The sequence below is a fragment of the Polistes fuscatus genome, unplaced genomic scaffold (genome assembly GCF_010416935.1).
Source record: "Polistes fuscatus isolate 324 unplaced genomic scaffold, CU_Pfus_HIC Scaffold4, whole genome shotgun sequence".
Lineage (NCBI taxonomy): Eukaryota > Metazoa > Arthropoda > Insecta > Hymenoptera > Vespidae > Polistes > Polistes fuscatus.
The window spans coordinates 10,927,377-10,949,860 of NW_025113118.1; the positions used below are offsets into that span (position 1 = coordinate 10,927,377).

A 22,484-nucleotide genomic window follows, 5' to 3' on the forward strand; every position below is an offset into this window, starting at 1 on the left:
ATTTACGTATGTGTAGAAGAACTTATATACACGAGCACAGGATGCTTTTTTATGGAGATTCGTTTTCTCAGAGAAAAGCTGGGCTTAGAGATTCGTTTCGTAGTAGTAGGAGGCTCGATCTATCGATGCCATTCGTTTTGGATCGACACGAAAAAGAGAGAGAGAGAAAGAGAGAGAGAAAGGGGTGGCGGGGGAATGGAGTTAGGGAAAGGGATAGGGTTGTAGAAGGGTTTGCGAGACGGTGGCAAAATCTGAAGAGCGGGTTTTTTGAAATCGTTTGGAAATACTGGATCCCCGAATAGATTTTCCGTTGGATTGGTGTTTCAAAAATAATATAAATCTTAAGTTTTTTTTCGATGTTGGACACGTGAAAACGACAAAGAGAGGAAGAGGGAGAAGTAAAAGGGAAAGGGAAAGATAGAACAATACCTATCTTCCGAAAAATCGATGAAAAATTCGAGGAAAATTCGGAACTCTCGTTTTTCTTTTTCTTTTTTTTTGTATTTATCATTTTAATTTTATCAGTAATTTTTTGAAGTTGTACTTATTTTTGTAGGTATTCTCCAAATTCTTATCAGTTGTTATCCGAAGGTACATCCTGTTCGCCAATTAGTTCGGATAATCGAGCTCCGAGAGAGTTTACTAAAACGTTGGAATTTGGCGCGGAAAGTATGTACTATAATATAGTAGTGGACCAGCCTAAATCGTCGTAAGCTTTGTTACCTACAACATATACATATATATATACACATTTAGGTAGGAATTTAAACGTATCTATCCTATCGAGACCACATATACATATACAATAGAACGCGAAGGTAGGTACTACGTAAACTAAATAGGAATCCTATGTATAAACGGGTGGGGGGAGGGTTGAGTTAGGTGGGGGACGTTTCGAACCCGATGGAAACGCATTGAACGCGCGTTCGAAAACGATCGTTATCCCCAATGGGGACTATGCCGATGGCGAACCAACCGAGCCAAGTTTCATTCTATCTGCTAACCGTTCATAGTGCTTGCTAGCAACTACTACCACCACTTCTATCACCACCACCAACTTTAACACCATCACGACCACCACCACCACCACCACCACCACCACTACGACTATTACTACCACCACTAGCACTACTACACAACTACTACTACTACTACTACTAGTTACTATGTTACTCGTAGAATTTCGGATTGGTGGCGGGAAAATGCAAATTGTTCGACGGACACTTGCGTTGAGAGTGGGGTGGGGGGGTCCAGCTTTGTTCGGTTCGGTATAAGAGTACGAGGAAAACGGGAATAGAAATGGGAAGAGATAGAGATACTAGAGATAGAGATAAAGCTTTAGTAGTTGCGATCGTCGTCGATTTCAAGCTCCGCGAAAGCTCGACCACAGGCAAATATTCATGGACGAACGGCTGCTGCTGAACCGATAGAGACGGATTGCTGCTGAACATGCACGCGTTCTCACTCACTCACTCGCTCACTCACTCATTCACTCATACCACTAACCCCCTTTCTCGAGTTTACCAGCATAGAACAGTCGATGTGTAAATGGCTTAAGCCATTACATCGAACGGCTTGGCCACAGAGCACGTACGTTAATTCGCCTCCTCTCTATCGTGCTTATATGATCCGTGAGAGTTTACATAACCCTAAGCTTAACTGATATATGTATATACATATATATATAGAATGCATGCATGCATTAACATGCGTAACATTTATAAAAGTGTCTCTTCTTTTCAGATATTACATTGTATACTTTGAATCTTATTTCCTACTTTTGTGTCATTTAAGTGATGAATTTTGAAATTGTTTTACTGTCGTTTGATTTCTATTCATTTTTAATTTTTTTTTTTTTTTTTTAATAACCACTTGATGCCTCCTCCTTCATCGTTCTACTGCTGCTCCTACTGCTGCTGCTCTTTGCAGTTAGGAACCGGGTGTCTTTTGTATTCTTTCATGTATCTTCTCTTCTTTCTTTTTTTTTTTTTTTTGACTATTTCTTCTTCCATCTTTAGCCTTTTTCTCGTTAAATTTACTGTTCTTTCGTTTGGACTGTTCGAAAAGTAAATTGTCATCCTGCCAAATTATTTAAATGGTTTCTCTCTCTCTCTTCTTCTTCTTCTTCTTATTCTTTTTCCTTCTTTCTTTCTTTCTTTCTTTCTTTGTTATTTTTTTTTTCTATTTACTCACTTCCCTTTGTCTTTATGTGTGCACTCTCTTTCGTACATATCTGAGTATGTGAGCATGTGAATGCACACAGAACACACGTTCCCAAACTCAGTTTCCTTTTGGTTGTAAAATCATTGTTTAAAATGATGTTGGGTTTGTTTTCTTCTTTTTACAAAGGACTTCCATTTCTGTTTCTCTCTCTCTTTCTTTCTTTCTCTTCTTTTTATTTTTTTATTCAATAAAGATGAGTCAAATTTATTTTTTTCTTTGAAAATATACACATGGAACGCAAACGTGCGTGCGTAAATGCGTTAATTGGGTCAAATTATGCAGAAATTTACCGACCCTCAATTACAATTTGTATTATTACGAATTTTACTCATTATAAATCTATAACTAGTCCCTATACAAAAAATCATTTGTGTAACTTTTGCAAAAGTTCAGGAAAAATGACAAAATCGAAGAAATCCGTGCTTGTATTTAATTAATATTTGTTTTCAATTCCTAAAGTAACATTAATAATTATAGAAAAAAAATCTATAAAATTCTTGAATTAATTGTCGTTTTCTATTCTTTTTTTTTTTATTTTTTACGATAAAAAACATTAATAATCGTAAAAAAAAAGAAATATCATTTGATAACTTTCGCAACAAAAATTATACGTTACAAAAATCATAAAATTTAAATATGTCTTAAAGATTACTATAAAATATTTACTATAATTTGATTTAATTATTAGAACTATAAGGTTAGATAGGTATCGTACGAAAGCGATATCCTGGAACGCGATTTTCTAGGATTAAGTCGATCGGTTACGTGAATGACCGTTTATGTTCGCGCGCGCGCATCTCCGCGAATCGCTTTTAGTCACTTTAGCTGGGAGTTTACATTACCGACGATTTAGTTCGGCTTCCTATATTCTCCTACCAGTTTCGTCGTTACGTGCACGATTACGAGCACTTGTAAGCGACATGAGAGGAAGAGAAAGAGAGAGAGAGAGAGAGAGAGAGAGTGAGAGAGTGAGAGAGAAACTGAGAGAAGATCTATAGTACATGCTAGAGCTAAAGCTTCGTTTGAACGAGCTTTCGAAGCTCGTGAAAGAGCTTAGTTACATAAACACGCACATATACACACACACACACCAACATCTTACCGATCATTAGCAATTAATCTGCTCTCTCTCTCTTTCTCTCTCCCTCTCTCTCTCTTCCTCTCTGAAACTTAAGTTAACTTGTATTCATTTTTCAATAGTTGATTAAACTTTCTTTCCTCATTCGTTGTAATAATGTAATAATAATAATAATTATTATAATTTTTATTATTATATAATTATTATTTATTATTTTAATTAATTAATTATAATTTATTATTATTATAATAATAATAATTATTATTAATATATAATAATAATATAATTATAAATATATAATTATATATAATATAATATATGTAGGATTCGTGAAAAAATTGGGCCGTTGGACAGACTGGACCGGGACTCGAACCCGGATCTTCCGCTTTCCGGGCGACTGCCCTTTAACCAATTGAGCTATCCAGGGCCCACCGTCCAATCTTCTCACGAACGCCTACTTAAGTGTTTGGCTTGGAGGTGCTCGCATCCCACATATATATAATATAATATAATTATAATATAATTATAATATAATTATAAATATATAATATTAATATAATATTAATAATTATTATTATATTTATAAATATTATTATATTATAATATAATATTAATAATAATTATTATTATTATTATTATTTGTATCGAACACCTGAAGACTGTGGAAATTATTTTGCAATATTTTCATTCTTATTGTTATTTGAATATATGTTTCTCTGTGTAATGTACCTGTGGTAAGTTTCTTTTTTTTGTTTACTTATTTACTACGAATATTACTTTGAGTTTGGTAATTTAATATTGATCATTTGTTTCGATAAAATAAAAGGATCATCAATAATTCATGGGATAGGTATTGATTTTAATTAATAACTTTTCCCTCGTTTTTATGATTTCAGTAGAATTTCAGGAGCAATTATTAAAATTATACCATTTATGTTCTATGCACTTTTTCTGACGATTGAAGAATACTTTTTGTTGTGATTTCTTATGATAGATATAATAATTGGTACTAATATTACTATTTATTATTGTTTCTCGTTAATTATTTTTATTATTGGTTTGATTTAGAAAGTAATCTTCAATACTTTCAATACCATATTGATGCAAATGATTTCGCAATGATATTGGAATTTTTATATCCCTAATATTTGAACGATCTCTCATTTATTATAACGTGAATTATTTCTAATTAGATTTATGATCGAATCGTTGAAAGATCTACCGGAACGTTTGTCATCGGAAAAATTAATATTCCCATTATGAAATACTTTGAATAATTTCTGCATCCCTTTGTTTTCATTCACAACATTTTTATCGACATATTCGAAATTCTTCGTGCTATTTATTATCGATCCAAAAATAATCACAAAAGAAATAAATCAAATACAAAGAAATTGTATTAATTTTACACGAATTATTAACATATTTTCTGTTTAAAAAAAAAAAAAACCAAAATTTCTTTCGTTTCATAAACCACAGAAAAATTGCTTTGTAAGAAGTTAATTTATCAGTCAGTCTAATATATTTATTAATCAATTACATAGATAATTTACAATCGATAGATGGTAGTGTAATTTATATATATGACAAAGGAGAACATCGATACACAAAATATAAAATCCAATGAAATAATAACAGAGATATATCGAACATGTTAATACGTAAAATCTATTCATTTTTATTCAATAGATTTAATACTATTTCATTATTCCTAGTTGAAATTCTCGAACGTTTTCATGCAATTTCATTGGCCTATAGGTGATCTCGAATTAGTTAGAATCGTATGAATCATACGAATAGAATCGTGCTTTCTCTCTCATATCTATACAATTAATTACCTATAATCCGTAAGATGAACTAGAAAATCACATTATGAATGGCGTACCAGTAGATCGTTTGAAGAGTGTACAACAAAGAAAGGATTATGATATCGATAAAAGGTTGCTTGATATTGGACCTGATCGAGAGAGAGAAAAAGAGAGAAAGAAAGAGAAAAAAAGGGAGAGACAGAGAGACAGAGAGACAGAGAGAGAGAGAGAGAGAGAGAGAAGAATGGTTGAATAGTAATGATGGTGGTGATGCTGGTGGAGGGTGAAGTGGCAGGAAATTTAATCAAAATTAATCGTCGGGACGTGCGCAATGGTCTACCTATTTAAAAGCTGATAGTGCAATTTGTCTCTAATGACCCGTTATATCGATATTAGTGGCACGTATACATCTATTGTACGTTATTTCCTCTCTCTCTCTCTCTCACTCTCTCTATCTATCATTTTCTTTCTATTCTGATTCGTGAGTTCCAAACAATATAGGACTCGATATTTTAATAAAAGTACCCAAATGTTTTCTCTATTCATGATTTATGGTGGAAAAAGTTTTTAACCAAATGAGACCCTATTTGAAAAAGATATATTCGTGATATTAAATTAATTTTCTTTTTTTTTACTTTTATTTATTTATTAAAGTATCATTAATCGAGAATATATTATTTTAATTGAAATATTTTGATTAACGTATTATTATTATCATTACTATTATTGATTTGACTATATTAGAGTTAATACGTATTAACATTATTTCATGGAAATATTGAAATAAAAATATTTCTCAAATTAATGGTTTTTTCGATATGCAAACAGATGATGTGTTACAACATCGTATATCTATACGTGTAACATTACTTTATAATATTATTTACATAATATGACGATAAAAGAAAAAAAAAACAAAACTTAGGACATGTACACCCTATACTATATAAATTACTTTCAAAATAAGTGATATATGTGTCAAAATGTGAGAATATATTTCCTTATCTAATTCACATATACTTATAAATACATATGTAGATATTTACCTAGTAAGTACCCATACATGTATATATATCTATATATATTTCTACATATACATTCAGTGCCGTTAATGCTAACGAAAATGTATGCGCGAGTCGTATATTATGCTCGTTGTCGCTCGACACCGTTTCGCACTAGCCTCGTCCGCTTAAATGATGGAAAAGTGTGCTCAGCTAGAACGAATATCGTGCTTTCCTTTATGGAATTACGAACGCACCACGGTGTAAATCGTCATTCCGAGATCGTTTTACTTCTCTTACCAAAAGTGCGCTTTTGAGTTAAATTTTTTCAATGTTTTATTATCATCATTATTATTATTATTATTATTATTTACAATTTGAGGTTTTAAATATAATATTTTTTCCATTCGAATTACTCGCGTTCAAATGAAAATATTTTCCATACGGTATTATCATAGCTTATGTAATGCTAATATTCTTTTCATCTATAAAAGCTAACAATAAACTCTCTTTATTTTACGTATATATGTATGTATATATATGTGTGTGTGTGTGTAGTTTCATACAAGGTGTGAGAATTAAAAAATAAAATAATTGAACATATCTCTTTATATGATAAATATTTTCTTTATTAAAATTTACTCGTTTTATATTTCTTTTTTCCTTTTATATAAACATTTTTTCATTTATTTATTACAGATTTTTTTATTCAGAATATATATATATATACTTATTATATAGAGGTAAAATACTGGAGAAATATTTTATCGAAAAATAAATATATACTTTTTTGACAAAAAAATACTTTATTTTTCTTAAACATACATTTTTGCTAGCAAATTAATTTATTATTTTTAATATTCGTATAATAGATAATATATAATTATATATATATATAGGAATAAGATACTAGAGAAATATCAAAAAATATTCATCGTCAAAAATGAAAATTTCATACACGTATAAATATACATGTATATGTATATCTAACAAATTTACCAAGTACTTATAATTCAAAACCTAGATAACGCGAATAGCATATGTTGCCATAAGGCGATTAGAATCCTAGTAATAATTCGTTCGGCAAACGTTTACATTTTCCGTCTATTGTGTACAATATACTCTCACCTATCCATGTCTGAACATTCAAAATGATTTTCGAGTATGTTATCAAGTATATATGTGATGCATGTCTATGTATGTGTCTAATATATCTATCATCTATCTATCTATCTATCTATCTATATATATATATATATCTATCCTATGAATATTATTATTCAATTCACGGACACGTAAAGTGTTCATTACTTGGAAAGAAAGTTGTTTGGTAACTTATTTACTTGCGACCCTTGTTGTAATACGTTCAAACGATATAAAAGATCTCCCGAAGCGTTTCCAGAGTTAAATTATCTTTTCCTGCTCCCCGCCCCCGCCTACGCCTCCACCCCTCTCCTACCCCCTCCCCCAAAAAAAAGAAACGGCGGGGAAGAAAAGGGGTTGTAAAGTTTTACAACGTGCACGCTTCGTTGCTTACACTTGCCAAAAAGATAAACTCAACGACCATAAACTTAGATCGTCTAGGATATGAAAGAGGAATGACAGAAAAAGAGGCAAACTAGCGTTCCAGAAAATTGTGTTTTCCTTAATCGTTCAGAAATTTCTATCTCCTCTTTTTTACTCCTCCTCCTCCTGTCCCGCTTTTTTCCTAATACTTCTTTTAAAACGAGCGTTATTCTTTATCGTATCACGAATTTAGTTTAGTCTTTGATAGACCTTTTAAAAGGGTTTTCGTTTTTTTTATCATTTGTCGAGTCAATCTAATCGATTTGAATATTTTGCCATTTAAATTTCTCTTTCTTTTCCATCGCAAAATATTTTCTATCGATAAGAAAATTATTAATGTTTTATGTCAGATTATTATGGGCGTGTTTCCATGTTCCAACGATGCTTTAAATGATCGATTCATTTTTAATCTGACACAAGTCGTGTTTGTGTAATTAATTTCTGCGTCGTTTTGGTCTGTCGTAAGAAACAAACAAAAAAATTCACTGTTTATTTTTTGTTTTGTTTATTCTATATTCGATTTCGGGCTTGACAAAAAGAATATTCCCGATTTTTTGTTTTTTTTTCTTTTTTTGTTTTTTTTTTTGGTGTAATAGTCCAACCGATAGGTAGATGTTTTATAAAAATGAATTTTTTCTTTTTTTTTTTTTTTTTTTTTTTTCTTTTCCCTCTGTCCAGGACAACTACAAGGGATGAAATCGCGGATGTGTTGTCAACCCTTGCGTGCGCTTGGCAGCACGACCTTCAAATAGACGTAATTCCTAGGATTATAAATATTCCTCGATAGAAAATTTATAGTTATTTTCTTTAATAATAATTGATAAACGCAGTAGAGAGTCCAAATGTTTAATTTGTTAATATACCATTTATTTTCCGTTAAAAAAAATAATCAAAACACGTATTATTTGAACCAATTATCGATATCATTATTTTTCTTGATCGAATTATTTGAACTATTATTTTTTGAATTCATAAATGAAAAAAAAAAATTAAACCTCTTTAAGTGCTAAATCGTTTGCGTACGATTTTTCTCGAAACTAAACTCGAATGAACAAGAAAGATAGATAGAGAGAGAGAGAGAGAGAGAGAAATTGGTCAAATTTGTTCAATGTTAGTCGTGTCTCTCTCTCTCTCTCACTCTCTCTCTCTCTCTCTCTCTCTCTCTCTCTCTCTGGTATAATCTCATCGTGTTGGAATATAAAGTGATTACAAAGATAAACGTTTATTCTCGATAACGCTCGCAATTTCGTTTTCATTTCAACATTTTGCTTTCGATAATTAACGAAACCGAAGGATTTGATTATCCTCGATATAATCTCGTTGGATTTGTTACGCGATTGATATAGAAATATATATATATATAGATGAATATATCGAACACTGTATCATCTATATTACTGCTTCCACATATTTGACTGACCAATAAGTGATATCAGAATTTTTTATATAGGATTAACCAAAAAAGAAATAATAATTCCTTAAATAATTCGTTTAATCCATTAGTATTTCTTTCTTCCAAAATTATTTACGTGTAAATTTAGATTTTATATCGTTACAAAAGTAACTCAGTTCTCAATCGTGATTTTAAAAATGGAACAAAAATTAGTCTCGAAATTGTTTCGTATAAAAAAATCGATCTTTAAAATCAACGAAGACACTTTTTAAATAACTTTCCCGTGAAAAATTTCGATGAAACATATCGGTTGAAATAATAAATTGTGAGACAGTAGTAGTAGTAGTAGTAATACGTTAATCATTTTGAAAAGAATATTTTGAAGTTGTCCTTCGTAATTTTCCAATTGGTTTCGTCGTGGTTTTTACTGACTCACATTTTTGTCTTTGTAGCAAAAAAAAATTATTTGAGATAGGAAGAGATGGTAAGGAAGAAAAAGGAGGAAGGGATGAGGGTGTCTAGGAAAGGTTTCCCCGTAGACGACGAAGCCTGATTGGATTATTTGCTTACTACCCTCCGGCGTGGAAGATCGGTATACGTGTGTGTTTATATACGTATTATACATATATATATATCACACAGATATCTGTGCGTTTATATACACGTGTAGGGTAAAAGTAAGAGTAACGAAGTAATTCCTTTTTCTCATAGAATTTCTACGATAACGGCCTCTTGCCCATCGGCTTAGATAGAAATATATGACGAAAGTATCTACGAAAATGACTTTAATCTTCAAGTTTATTTTTTCTTTTCGTTGTTTTTCCTTTCTCCATGATAGTCGTCTTAAGAGAAAATTTGAAAGGTTTTGAAAGCTTCTTATAAACTTTTATTATGTTAAATTGGACTATTCCGTAATTGGATGTCATTCTGCCAAAATGTTATACGTTTGTTATTTTTATAGAAAAAAATAATATATATATATATATAGTATAAATATTATAAATAAACAATATAATAATTCATGTATGTATAAATATATTTATATCATACATTAGATTGATAAATTTGATTGATCTTATTGTTGAAGTTATACTTTTTAGTTGTGCATAATATTTTTCATTTTATGGTACTTGATTGAATTACATACGATCCAATATATTTTACTCTTTTATTTTTTAAAGTTTAACACTTCCATATCCTCGTATTAATACACAACTTACAATCGACTTAACATAATACAATAAAAAAAGAAGCTAATATATGTATTATTTAAATTTTATACAAAAAGATAATTTAATATTTTATTAATAATATATATATATATATATATATATATATATATATATATATATATATTAATTATATTGTATATCTATATATATGAATATTATTCAAATGATTTATATTATTATATATATACTATAATTATTACTATTAATATAATTATTACTTACATTCTATACAAAAGAAGATCTAATATTGTATTAATAATATATATATAATATGTTTGTAATCCTTAATTTGTTGAGAGTAAGAACCACAATTAGATTCGTCTAAAATAAGAGTTATTTATTTAAACATAATAGGTTAGGTTAATAATTTCACAATATTTACACGTGATCAACTAACCTAAAATAAGAGAATCAACAATTAAAAGTTCATGCTCCCGTTTCTCTTTTAATTGATGCCAATCTTAATGCGTTTTCAATTCAATTTAATTTACAAGACTTTTCTACTAAACTTCTAAAACGCTCTTGCCAGATTTCAAGACTCTCACTCCTCCAAGATTTTAAACACCAACCGTCACTCCTGCTAGCCTTTGTTCCCCCAATGTATGGCGCCACATTCAAACAGCCAATCACTCAATGCACCGGCACATGCAAACAAAGATTACATATATATTAATTATTGTATATTAATATGAATATTATTCAGATAATTTACATTATTATGTATAGATATATATGTATATATGTTATATACATTTTATATATTAATATTATATATTAATATTTGTTATGTACATTTTATACAAAAAGATAATTTAATATTTTATTAATAATATATATATATATACTATAATTATTATTATTAATATAATTATTACTTACATTCTATATACACACAAAAGAAGATCTAATATTGTATTAATAATATATATATAATTATTGTATATTAATATGAATATTATTCAGATGATTTACATTATTATGTATAGATATATATGTATATATGTATGCATGTATAAAGAGTAATTGTAAAAGCACAACTTTCGGATTGGAGAGTAACGAAGGCGTCATATTTGTGTCCTGTAAACGACACACTGTGCATCGAGCCGTGCAAGCACCACACCAGACGTGAAAGTTCGAATTCGCGTAAAGCATTTTGAGTTCGACGCCGCGTGAAATCTCGCTAATTTCCAGAAGAAGAAATTATTTCGTTCGTCTGTATAATACGTCAGCCATGTAATCATTTTCCGACGCGTAATGAGGAAAGTAGTAGTAGTAGTAGTAGTAGTAGTAGTAGTAGTTTTACTCTTATTGCAGATTCATCTTTTTACGTAAAACGTTTTTACTCGAGTCTATGATACACTTTTCTCATTTACTATTTATTTTTTTTCTTGACTTCTTTTTTTTGATTAATCTTATACAAAAAAAAATATATATATATCTATATATGAAAAATATATTATGTTAAACGTTTTAGATTTTTCTGTTCGTTCAAATGAGAATTATTATAAGAAAAAAAAAAAGAAGAAGGGGATATTAGAGAAGAATTTTTTTTCAATCGAAATCGATCTTCTAATCGCATGAAAAAGAAAAGAAAAAAAACAAAAAAGTTAGAATTAGATATAAAAACAAATAAGACCCGTGAAGTATTATATTATATATAGAATATTTCAAAATGTGTAGGAATAAAAAACTCATAGATTTGGTTATCTTGTATAATCTTGTTTTCTAATTATAACTTCTTTTTTTTCTTTTCTAATAATTCCAATAAAAAATAAAAGCTCACGTAATGGCACGTATATGATACTCAAATGGTTATAATTTGGACACAAGGTTGTATCAAAGCGTGGTGGGGGTGGGATGGTGATGTTAATATGACTGTATGAATTTTCTTTTTTTATTTATTTAAGCTGACTGAAATAATTACTTTAAAAATGATGTTCATACATTTTGAAACATCCTGTATGTATGTATGTTATCATATATCGTATATATACAGATAAATGTATATAGTTCTAGGGGGAGAATCCCGAATCGCATTTACATTATTAAATTTCTTGGGATAACAGTAGTAGCAAGCACGTATCTGGGAAATGGTTTGTATCGAAGCACGTATCGTTGAGTGTGTGTTTCATTATTACGAGAGTATACGTCCCATAAGTAATCACTCGGACGTTCTTCCGTCATCATTCGGACTATCGAGAAACATCCTGTCTCTACTTCAAATTTATTCTCCCGTAAGAATTGAAATTTAATGTAAATGATTACCATATGGAAATCCCTTTTAAAAAGAACTGCATATATAAAATAATATATAATCTGTAATATTTTTCATTTATTTCTTTTTATTTTTCTATTCGTTTTTATTTTATTTACGAATATCTAATACGTTCGTTTTATACAAACATATTAAATTGATACTCGAGCAAAGGTTAACGGTATTTTTGTAATTTTCATTTCAACGAGTATGAATAGTATTTTGTTATTATACGAAAACAATTTTTACCAAATCTCGTGTTTAAATATATTACAATCTATAATATTGTTTTTTTACTTCGAATTGTTTATTACTTATATATGTATTATACTCTTTATAGTATTATTTTTTTGGTTTAATTAAAAATATTTAATATCTTATATAAAATTAAATACTATTTTAATTAATATTATTAATATAACATACAATATTTTTCTGATCTCTAAAACACATTTAATTATCTTATATCTGAATAAAAAAATATTATTGTTTTTTGTATATATAATACGATATATAAGAATAAACAATTTTTCATTATTACGTATATGCAATTGGTAAATATTTGTTAGTAAAACAATCACACAAACTCACTATATATATTTTTCATTTATATTTAATTAAAAATCTAATAGTGTGTCGAAGATCGTCTTTATCATTAAAATATATTTTCAACGCAAAGAAAAAGAACAAAAAAGACAGAATAATAAATAATAATAACGAATAGAAGAAAAAGAAGGAAAAAAATTCGTCAACCATAGAACAAATACGACGATGTTATACGAAAAGAAAAAGAAAAAGAAAAAAAAAGGATAACGTCGTTGTGTTAAATAACAAAAATTATGGATAAGAAAACCAAAAAAAAAAAAAAAGAAAAAGAAACAAATAGAAAAATGAAAAAAAAGATGAATAGAACACGCGAAAGATCTTTATTTGCTAACGAGTGTAAACAATTAGGCAAACAAAATTAGCCCCGTCGTCGTCGTCGTCGTCGTCGCTTTTTCTTTAAACCAGCTTGCATTTTCTTTTTTCTTTCCCCTCCAGTACCTTTCCCCACCTCGCGAGTAACTCCCCCTCCCCCTCCCCCACCTCTCTTCGTGGAAGTTAAATTAACGACTATCATAATGGAATGTAATAGAAGGTTTGTTTCACGTTCGCACTCGCCGCCGTAGTTTCCGCGTACATTTTTCATAATTTTCTGTGAAAAATTATTCTTTTAACGTCGCACCTTTCCTCTCTCTCTCTCTCTCTCTCTCTCTCTCTCTCTCTCTTTTTCTATTTCTCTTTCTATTTCTCTTTCTTTATTTTTTTCTTTTTTTTTTTTTTTTATTTTCTTTCTCTCGGGGTACTTTTCCACGATATTTATTCTCTCGTGCAAATTAATGAAGCATTAATGGTCGAACGAATAAAATAAGAGAAAAAGAGAGTAAGAGAGAGAGAGAGAGAGAGAGAAAAGAAAAGAAATATTGTACATCGTCGTTCTCGCGAGACGATAAATCAATTATGATAATTGCCTCGCTACAAATCGCTTATTACTTTAACGAATCGTTATCGTATAATGCCATTGTTATTATCCAACCATTCGTAAAGCGTCCATCGACGAGGAAGAAGAGTGTTGAAAAGAGATGGAAGTTGAGATAATGAATAGCCCGTGGTAGAGAAAGAGATTCGATTTTTGTTAAATGGAACAAATTTTTCATCTCTCTATATATACATACATACATACATACATACGTAATACAAGATGTTTCAAAATATATGAACGTTAGTTTAGAAAAATGGTAATCACAGTATTAATGAAATAACGAAAAAAATCTAGAAAATTGTATGATTCGATCTTAAATCCGAATTGTAAGCAGTTTTTTCGTATGATACTGTGTTTTTTATTGATTTTTTATAATAATCGTTATAAACAGTATTAATGGGTGTTGTTTGAATTTGTTGATTAGTATATTTTAATACGGTGACGTAATTGTGTTCGGAATACGTGTTGTTATATGATTTTTTTTATTTATTTTTGTTGTTTTTGTTTTTATAGGAAATTGAATTGATTTATATTCGAAGACATAACAACGGTTATTATTCGGAAACACGATCGTACGATTGTACGAACTTGTTTTCTTATTTTACCATATTTAAATTATTTTTTTGAAATTTATACTAATATATTTTGATACACACTGTATATTTATATATCTATAAATGCATATGCAGATATTTATGTATGTATGTGTGTATGTATGTTGGTATGTACGCAGGTTTGTACGTGTGAGTACGTGTAGAAGGGAATAAATGCACAGTTGCGAGCTTTTACTTGTTCAGAAAAAGTTGCAGTATATGAATCCTTTTAATTTTCCTCTGTTGAATATTGAATATCAAGAGAGAAAAAGAGAGAGAGAGAGAGAGAGAGAGACAGAGAAGAATCATAGACGAGTGCGTCCGCTATGAAAGCAATTATTATTATTATTCGTTCTTTTAAGCTTCCTCGAAATTACTTTTATCTCTTAACTGCATGTCGAAAACAAAACGCGTGGTATTTCCGATAATAAAAATAAAAAACACATTGTAACACGTTGAATTAAATATGAAATTTGATAGACCGATTTAGTTGCATTACAATATTTTAAAATAGCAAGAAAAGTTGGATGTTAATTAAGTAATAGTTATTAACGAAAAATTTATTGATAAATCTTTGGTAAATTTCAATTTGTTTTTCGATTCGAAATATTAAATCAAATGTTTCGAAATAAAAAAACAGTTAACTCAAGTGTTATTTAGAATATTATTATTTATATTACAAAAATTAAATGTAAGATTTGTTATATTAAAAGAAAAAAAGAAAAGAAAATTCGTTAGAAATTATTTAGCAATCTATGTAAACGAAGAAATAATTTTCTAATTTCAAAATAAATAAGAAGTTAAAAAATACATGTAATAAGTGCACGCGCGTGTGTGTGTATGTGTGTGTGAGTTGAAAATTACATGACGTTATATTGGTTTAAGTTATACATAAGTGACACTTGACGGTGAGGGGAAGGGGGAGGAGGGGGTAGCGTTGTTATTCGTTTAATCCAGTTTCACTGTTGTGTTGGTCATTTATTTCGTTTGCATAATTCAAAAACGTACTTCCTCACGAACAATCCCTTGACAGTAATAGCGACAACAACTACGACGAGAAGAAAGAGAACGATGGTGTTTGTTATGGCAATGATGGCGAAGGGTAACGGTGGTTCTCTCTCTCTCTCTCTCTTTTTTACACTATCCGTGTGGATGGAAAAATTCTCAGAAACAAATCCCGTGGATTCAGAGAAACTCGAGGAATAGTAATAGTAGTAGTAGTAGTAGTAGTAGGAAAAAGGGCGCAAGTAAAGCCACAGGGTGGTGTTCGTAAAGAAAAAAGAAATAAAGAAAAGTAAGAAAGTAAGTAAGAAAGAAAAAAAAAGTAAGAAATAAAGAAAGAAAGAAGGAAAGAAAAAGAGAATGGATGTAAAGTTGAATGCAATGTAGTTCGGCCTGCTTTCCTCGTTTGAATACTCAAGATTTGTTTCCCCTTAACGCCTTACTTTCAGCTCGTTTCTCCTTCTCGAAATAAGAAATGGCCTGGAAGGCGCAATGGAAATGTAAAATTTCATTCCACGGACTTGGCGTACTGTCCTGTGTTACAAAAAAAAAATAGAAAAAGAGGAAAAGAAAAGAAGAAAAAAGTTGAGAAACTTGATCTTCTCTCCTTTGTTTCCTTTTTGTTAGCCATTAAGTACTCTCCAGTTCTAAAAAGATTCGATAAAAGGGGTTGTTCTTCTACGTCTTTGACGAACATCTTTTTCTTTCTTCACAGTTTTATCTAACGATAGATCAATTTTCGTTTTGACAATATATATTATATATATAAAAGAAAAATCATTTTTATATTTTTAAAATATTTAGATAAAAGATACTGGGATCAAATTATTATTATAAAATTAACATTTAGTGATCTTTTGTTTTACAAATATCTAATTTTATAAGTATTTCCTGTTCGTACTACTTAAAAATGTTTGACAATATTATACAGCATATAAATGTTATTTTTAAGTAGTACGAACGGCGAAATCCTTATATGGTCAGACATTTTTAAGTAGTACGAACGACGAAATCCTTATATGGTCAGACATTTTTAAGTAGTACGAACGACGAAATCCTTATATGGTCAGACATTTTTAAGTAGTACGAACGTAATATTCTTTATCAAAACAATAAAACGAAACATAATAATAAAATAATTTCTATATTAAAAATGTTGATATCAAAATTATTAAATGAATTTCATAAAATTTGTCTAACATTAAATACTTACCATCACTAATTATACTATGACACCATATTGATATACAAATATCTGTTATAATTTATCTCATAATTATATTATCACAAAAAAAAAGAAAAGAATAAGAAGAATTACAAAAGATCATCATTATTATTTCTTATAATCTGATATTTCAAACGTTTAATAATAAATTGCTCGAGGCGTCTTTACTGGTTCTCTTTACGTGGGAAAAAAAAGAAAAATTTCAAGTTACTACTACTCTCCAGATGGTTGTCATTTGGAATGAAGTTTTCGTGCTATAGCGTAACACTTCGGCAAAGATCTTTTTACTTTTTGATCTTTTACCCCTACCCCTTTTCCATGGTAAAAGAGCTGTAATTCCTAGTCGCAGAAAATGTCTTTGGATGGGGGATAGTATTTGAAAGTGGGGGTGGGGGGTTGAGATTGGGCTTGGGCTTGGGCTTGAGGAAGGCCAACGAGAGATTTTAATTTGCCGCTTAGTTTCTCATCTTCCTTTTTTCGTCGAAATTTAAGTCGTCTATCGATCGATGCAACACAACCACCACGAGGAGAACTTTCCTCGATCATCTTCCAACTTTCTCTCTCTCTCTCTCTCTCACTCCTATCCCTCATTCTTCTATTTCTATCGATAGTCCTAGAGTATTATACTAAGAAACGTGTTAGTACGATTGGAATGAAAAAGAATCGAGCAAACAATGAATGCCTTTCTTCTTCTTCTTCTTCTTCTTCTTCTTCTTCTATTTCTTTCTATCTCTCTCTCTCTCTTTTTACTTTTATCGAGAAAACCTTTTTCAAGAAATAGAGAGAGAGAGGGAGTAGGGAATTCGTGATTGAAAATAATACGGTTAGGAGAAACTCACGTCTCTTCGAGCGATTACCACTCAGCACAGGGAAAAGAAATATTTCAAATCGAATCACTCTACTTTCTCTCTCTCTCTCTTTCTATCTTTCTATCTCTTTTTATTTTTTTCGGACGTTAACTTTTTAAGAACGGCACGGCCATTTACGTTTTTCTTCTTCCCGACCACGAACATGAAAAATTCTCTTTTCATATTTTTATTTATTTATTTTTATATTTATTTATTTTTTTGTTTTTTTTTTATTTCTTTATTTTATAACGTTAGAGAATTGAGAGAAGGAACATACATAGGGAAAAGGGACGATAATGAAAACGGAAAGCAAGCTGTTTCGCGATGTTGCGAAATTCGACACAATTGTATCCTATAACTTTTGTAACTCTGTCTCTTTCTCTCTCTCTCTCTCTCTCTCTTTCTATCTTGTTCACTGGTTCTTCAAGTTTCGAACAGCGAGAACACGATACATATAGTGGACGAACTCGTAGGAGTGCCTTTTATTAAGGGCCAAACTATTGCTTTATACTGACGATAACTTCTGAGTCTGATGTGTCCTTGATTTAAAGTGCTATTGTTATTTACGAGAGAGAAGGGTTTGACAATAGTATTCTCGTTTCTCTCCTTCGAGGAAAAAGAAGAAAAAGAAAAAGAAGAATAATAATAAAAGATCGATTGATTGATTGATCATTATTTTTTATCGGTATTATTTATTATTACGTTGTTCAATACGATGACAATTTTCGATTTTATAAGATTTGATTGATTTATTTTTTTTTTCTTTTCTTTAATTTAATGAAGATTATATAATATATATATATATAGATTATATAATATTATATAATATTATTTTGTATATTATATTATATAATATATTTTATTATTAATATAATATTTATTATATTATATAATATATTTTATAATATAATATTATTATGTAAATTTATTTTTTATATATAGATTATATAATATTATTTTGTATTGTGACTTCCAGTCACGATTTCATTCTTTTTCGCAGCCGTTCACAATTAGTGTGCGTAACGATGTTTCTAAAATTATTGACAGATAATAATTTTTTTATAAGTACCACTAAAAGGAAATGTTATTCTTTATTTGTCACATGTGTGTGATGATTAGATTAGATGATCTAGAATTTTTATGATCAGAATTGATCGAAAGGTTTCGAGAAGGAATGCAAGGAAATGACGAAAAATGATAGAGAGGGAAGTTAAGTATATATATGCAGCGAAAAATGTTTAATTGTTTATTTAAACATTGACTGGAATTACCCATTAATATATAACCAGAATAAATATTAAAAGATAAAGATAATATAAATATAATATTGATAAATAAAATAATATAAAAATAATTAAATAAATTAATTAAAATATATATAAAAAAGATATGTATACTAATAAATATAAATATAAATAAATAAATAAATTAAAATATAAAAAAGGAGGAAAAAGAAAAAGAATACATAAAAATAAATATAAATAAATAGATATAATATATATACATAGAAATGAACAATAAATAAAAGAACTATATAAGTATATTTACAAAATTAATAAAGATATAAATAAAAAATATACATGTGCATATATATCGTATTATTGAAGAAGGAAAAAAGAAAAGAAAATCATAATTTATTTTTTTTTATTACTCTTCATTCGAGTGGATTATGCGATAGAAAGAAATAGGCTGAAAATGAAAAGAAGAAAATAAAAAAAAAAAAAAAAAGAACAAGAAAAAAAAAAGAAATAAAATCGACGAAAGTAAGGGAATAGAAAGTGGGAAGAAGAAAAAAGAAAGAAGAGGAGGAAGAAGAGGAAGAAGGCGTCAACTATTTCGAAGCACCACGCGAAAACTGTAAAACTTCCTCGATTTTTATGACGACGTAAAGGTAGATGCACGTACAGTACTCTCTCTCCCTTTCTTTTTTTTTCTCTACTCTTCTCTAACACTCCTCCTCCCTTCCCCCTATGCCCTAAAAGTCAACCTTTTCTACCAATTTTTCTATGGACCAACGTTCACCGCCGCGAACTTTTATTAAAAGTCTACGACGAATAAAAAAGAGCTGGTCCGTACGAATTTTAAATCCTTGTAATACTAAGAATTTAAAATAGTTAGATAAATCTTTTAAAGAATTGCCTAAGTCGTCCGCTATTTATAATATAAAGACAACTTATTAAGGAATGTTTTATCTTATTTTTGAGATAATTTATTATATATCATTGAAAAAAATAAAAAAATGTTATTTTTCAATTCATTATTTATATAAGATATTTTCAATATATAATCAAATTATTGTATATAATATAAGGGTGAGGTTAGCAAAACAAAACTTACCCTCGGTAAAAACAAATGCTCCCATAAATAGTAATAAAAAAAAGCTATTATAACAGGACGAAGTCCTAATAAAAAAGAAGAAGAAGAAGTATATAATATATATAATATATATAATATATAATATACATAATATAATATATAGGATACCCTGTATATATATATTACATTTTATTATATAGTATATACATTAAAATTATATAAATATAATAATAATAATAATAATGATAATAATAATAATAATAATAATAATAATAATGAAACTACGGGGATTGAATATAATATAAATAGTATGGAATTGTCTTTCATTTGGCATTCGGTTCGCGTAAGAAAAAGGGGGAAAGAAATAAAGAAGAAATATGTTGTTAAAAAACAAATAAAGCCATTCTCTCCCATGGGACTAATTTAACAGCTTTTCTCTGAGGAAGAAAGAAAGAAAGAAAGAAAGAATGAAAGAGAAAATAGCATATCGGTTATATCTACGAGGGACATATTTTCACAATATTACACAAATACTTGGAAGAAAAGTAGTCTCCTATTTTCTGTTGTAATAAAGGAGCAGTAGTTACGCGCTTCCTCGACTCGTTGTAATCCGATTTAAGTAGTTCGACTCGGTCTCGTAGCCAAGCCCAGCAGCCAGTATCGTATAGTTAACCAAACCAAACCAACCAGCCAGCCAGACAACCAACCAACCAGCCAGCTAGCTAGCAGCTAGCAGCCAGCCAGTCAGCAACCACTTTGCTTTAGAAACTTTAAATCGCGCATAAATTCGCGGTCAGCCGGTCATCGATCGTCCTTCACCGCGAATTCTAATCGAGTTTCCTTTAATTTTCAAACCTTCCCATTCCTTACTCCTTCTCCTCCTACTATCCTCACCCCGATGAAGTTTAGATGAGAGTGGTCATACCTTTCGAGGATTCAAATACATACTTACACATACATATTATATATATATATATATATACATACATACGTAAGCATACAACATATTGATCAAAATTTGCAATTTCCAGAGTGACTAACCTTACATCCCCTCCCCTCCACATGAGAAGTTTAGAACAATTTATCTTCCAAGTAAAATCTAAATCACTTCATTTATCTATCCGTATATCTTAACGCGATTAATGAATTATTATTCGGATGAATATATTAATATAATCGTTTGTAATTTGTCGTTAGCAGGAATGGATCTGTGGCAGGAGGAACAACAACGTTTTCCTATCATTTCAAAACCCGACCACGTTGCTGTTGTTTCCTCAACGATAAACGAGTGACGCGTGTATAGACGAGTGGCGTTGGTAGAGTGGGTGGTGGTGGAGGAAATAAAAAAAAAGTGCCAACTACGGGGACGTTGTTGTCAGGTAAATTTGCGGTCCATTATCGAGCAACGCTAGACCGCAATAACGTCGATTCTCTCTCGTTAGCGTGATTTGCGGTGAGCCAACGGGAAATTAGCAACAAGGTTGAAGCTCGAAAGCTTCGTACAGATTCCATCGTTTATGCCTGTGCTCGTCAAGATTTCGCTTCTTTGTACGCGATGAGGGAATATAAACCGCAGAATGATTTTAATATGTTGGAAACGTTAAAGGAGAAACCGAAATTCAGATAATTAACGAAATAATTGGGAATGGAGATAAACACTTTTGTTCTTTTTCTCATTGTTATATTATTATTAGGTTATAGAAACTTAATTCGATATATTGATATTTAATTATTTATAATTCACGTTTCGATGTAAATAATAATAATTGTCCGCCATTTTATAACGTTTAGGTATCAAATATTTACGATTATGAAACATTCGACGACTGGTCGAAACGATTCTAATTATTAAAAAGATTACTAGGATTCGCGTATTTATTTAAAAAAAAAAAAGATACACCTAACTAATTTCTAGACTTAAGGATGATTTGTCGGTACAATCGGAAACAAAAGTTAATGACATTTTCATCAAATCCATATCTCTTAATATCTGTTGAAATAGATGATTTAAACCAACTATTTTTTTTTATAATTGAAATTTTGATATAAAGTTTCTAAAAGAATGAAATTTAGTGATCATTTTAATAATATTAACATAAAAATCTCAATTTAAGTGAAAATTGTAAAACAACTTTTGTTTGTGACTGTACCGTGAATTTAACTTTAAAAAAATAAAAACTTTAATTTCTTTTGTCACTGATCATCGACACAAATTTTTCCAAAAATTAAAGTAAAAAATTAGGAGACAAATACATACATTCATAAATTTTCTATTTATTTAATTGAATGAAATTCAATTAAATAAAATAAATCTTGTTTTTATTCAGGAAAGCGTGACAACACCGCACTATTTTAATAGTTGGCAGTAATGATATTATTATTATTATTATTATTATTATCCAATTTTAGAATTAAATATCATG

At 29.5% G+C, this 22,484-nt stretch overlaps 1 protein-coding gene across 3 annotated transcripts in view; it reads left to right on the plus strand.

Annotated features, from left to right (window-relative positions):
• Positions 1 to 22,484, plus strand: part of LOC122520540 (protein rhomboid-like) — a 119,321-nt gene that overhangs the window by 40,603 nt on the left and 56,234 nt on the right. Inside the window, exon 2 of one of the 3 annotated variants that reach the window (XM_043640614.1) lies at positions 21,259 to 21,440. The exons of 1 other annotated variant lie outside the window; for it this stretch is intronic. The gene's annotated coding sequence lies outside the window, so the exon portion shown is untranslated. The remainder of the gene's footprint in view (positions 1 to 21,258; positions 21,441 to 22,484) is intronic. One more of the 3 variants, XM_043640613.1, reaches the window with a different exon arrangement.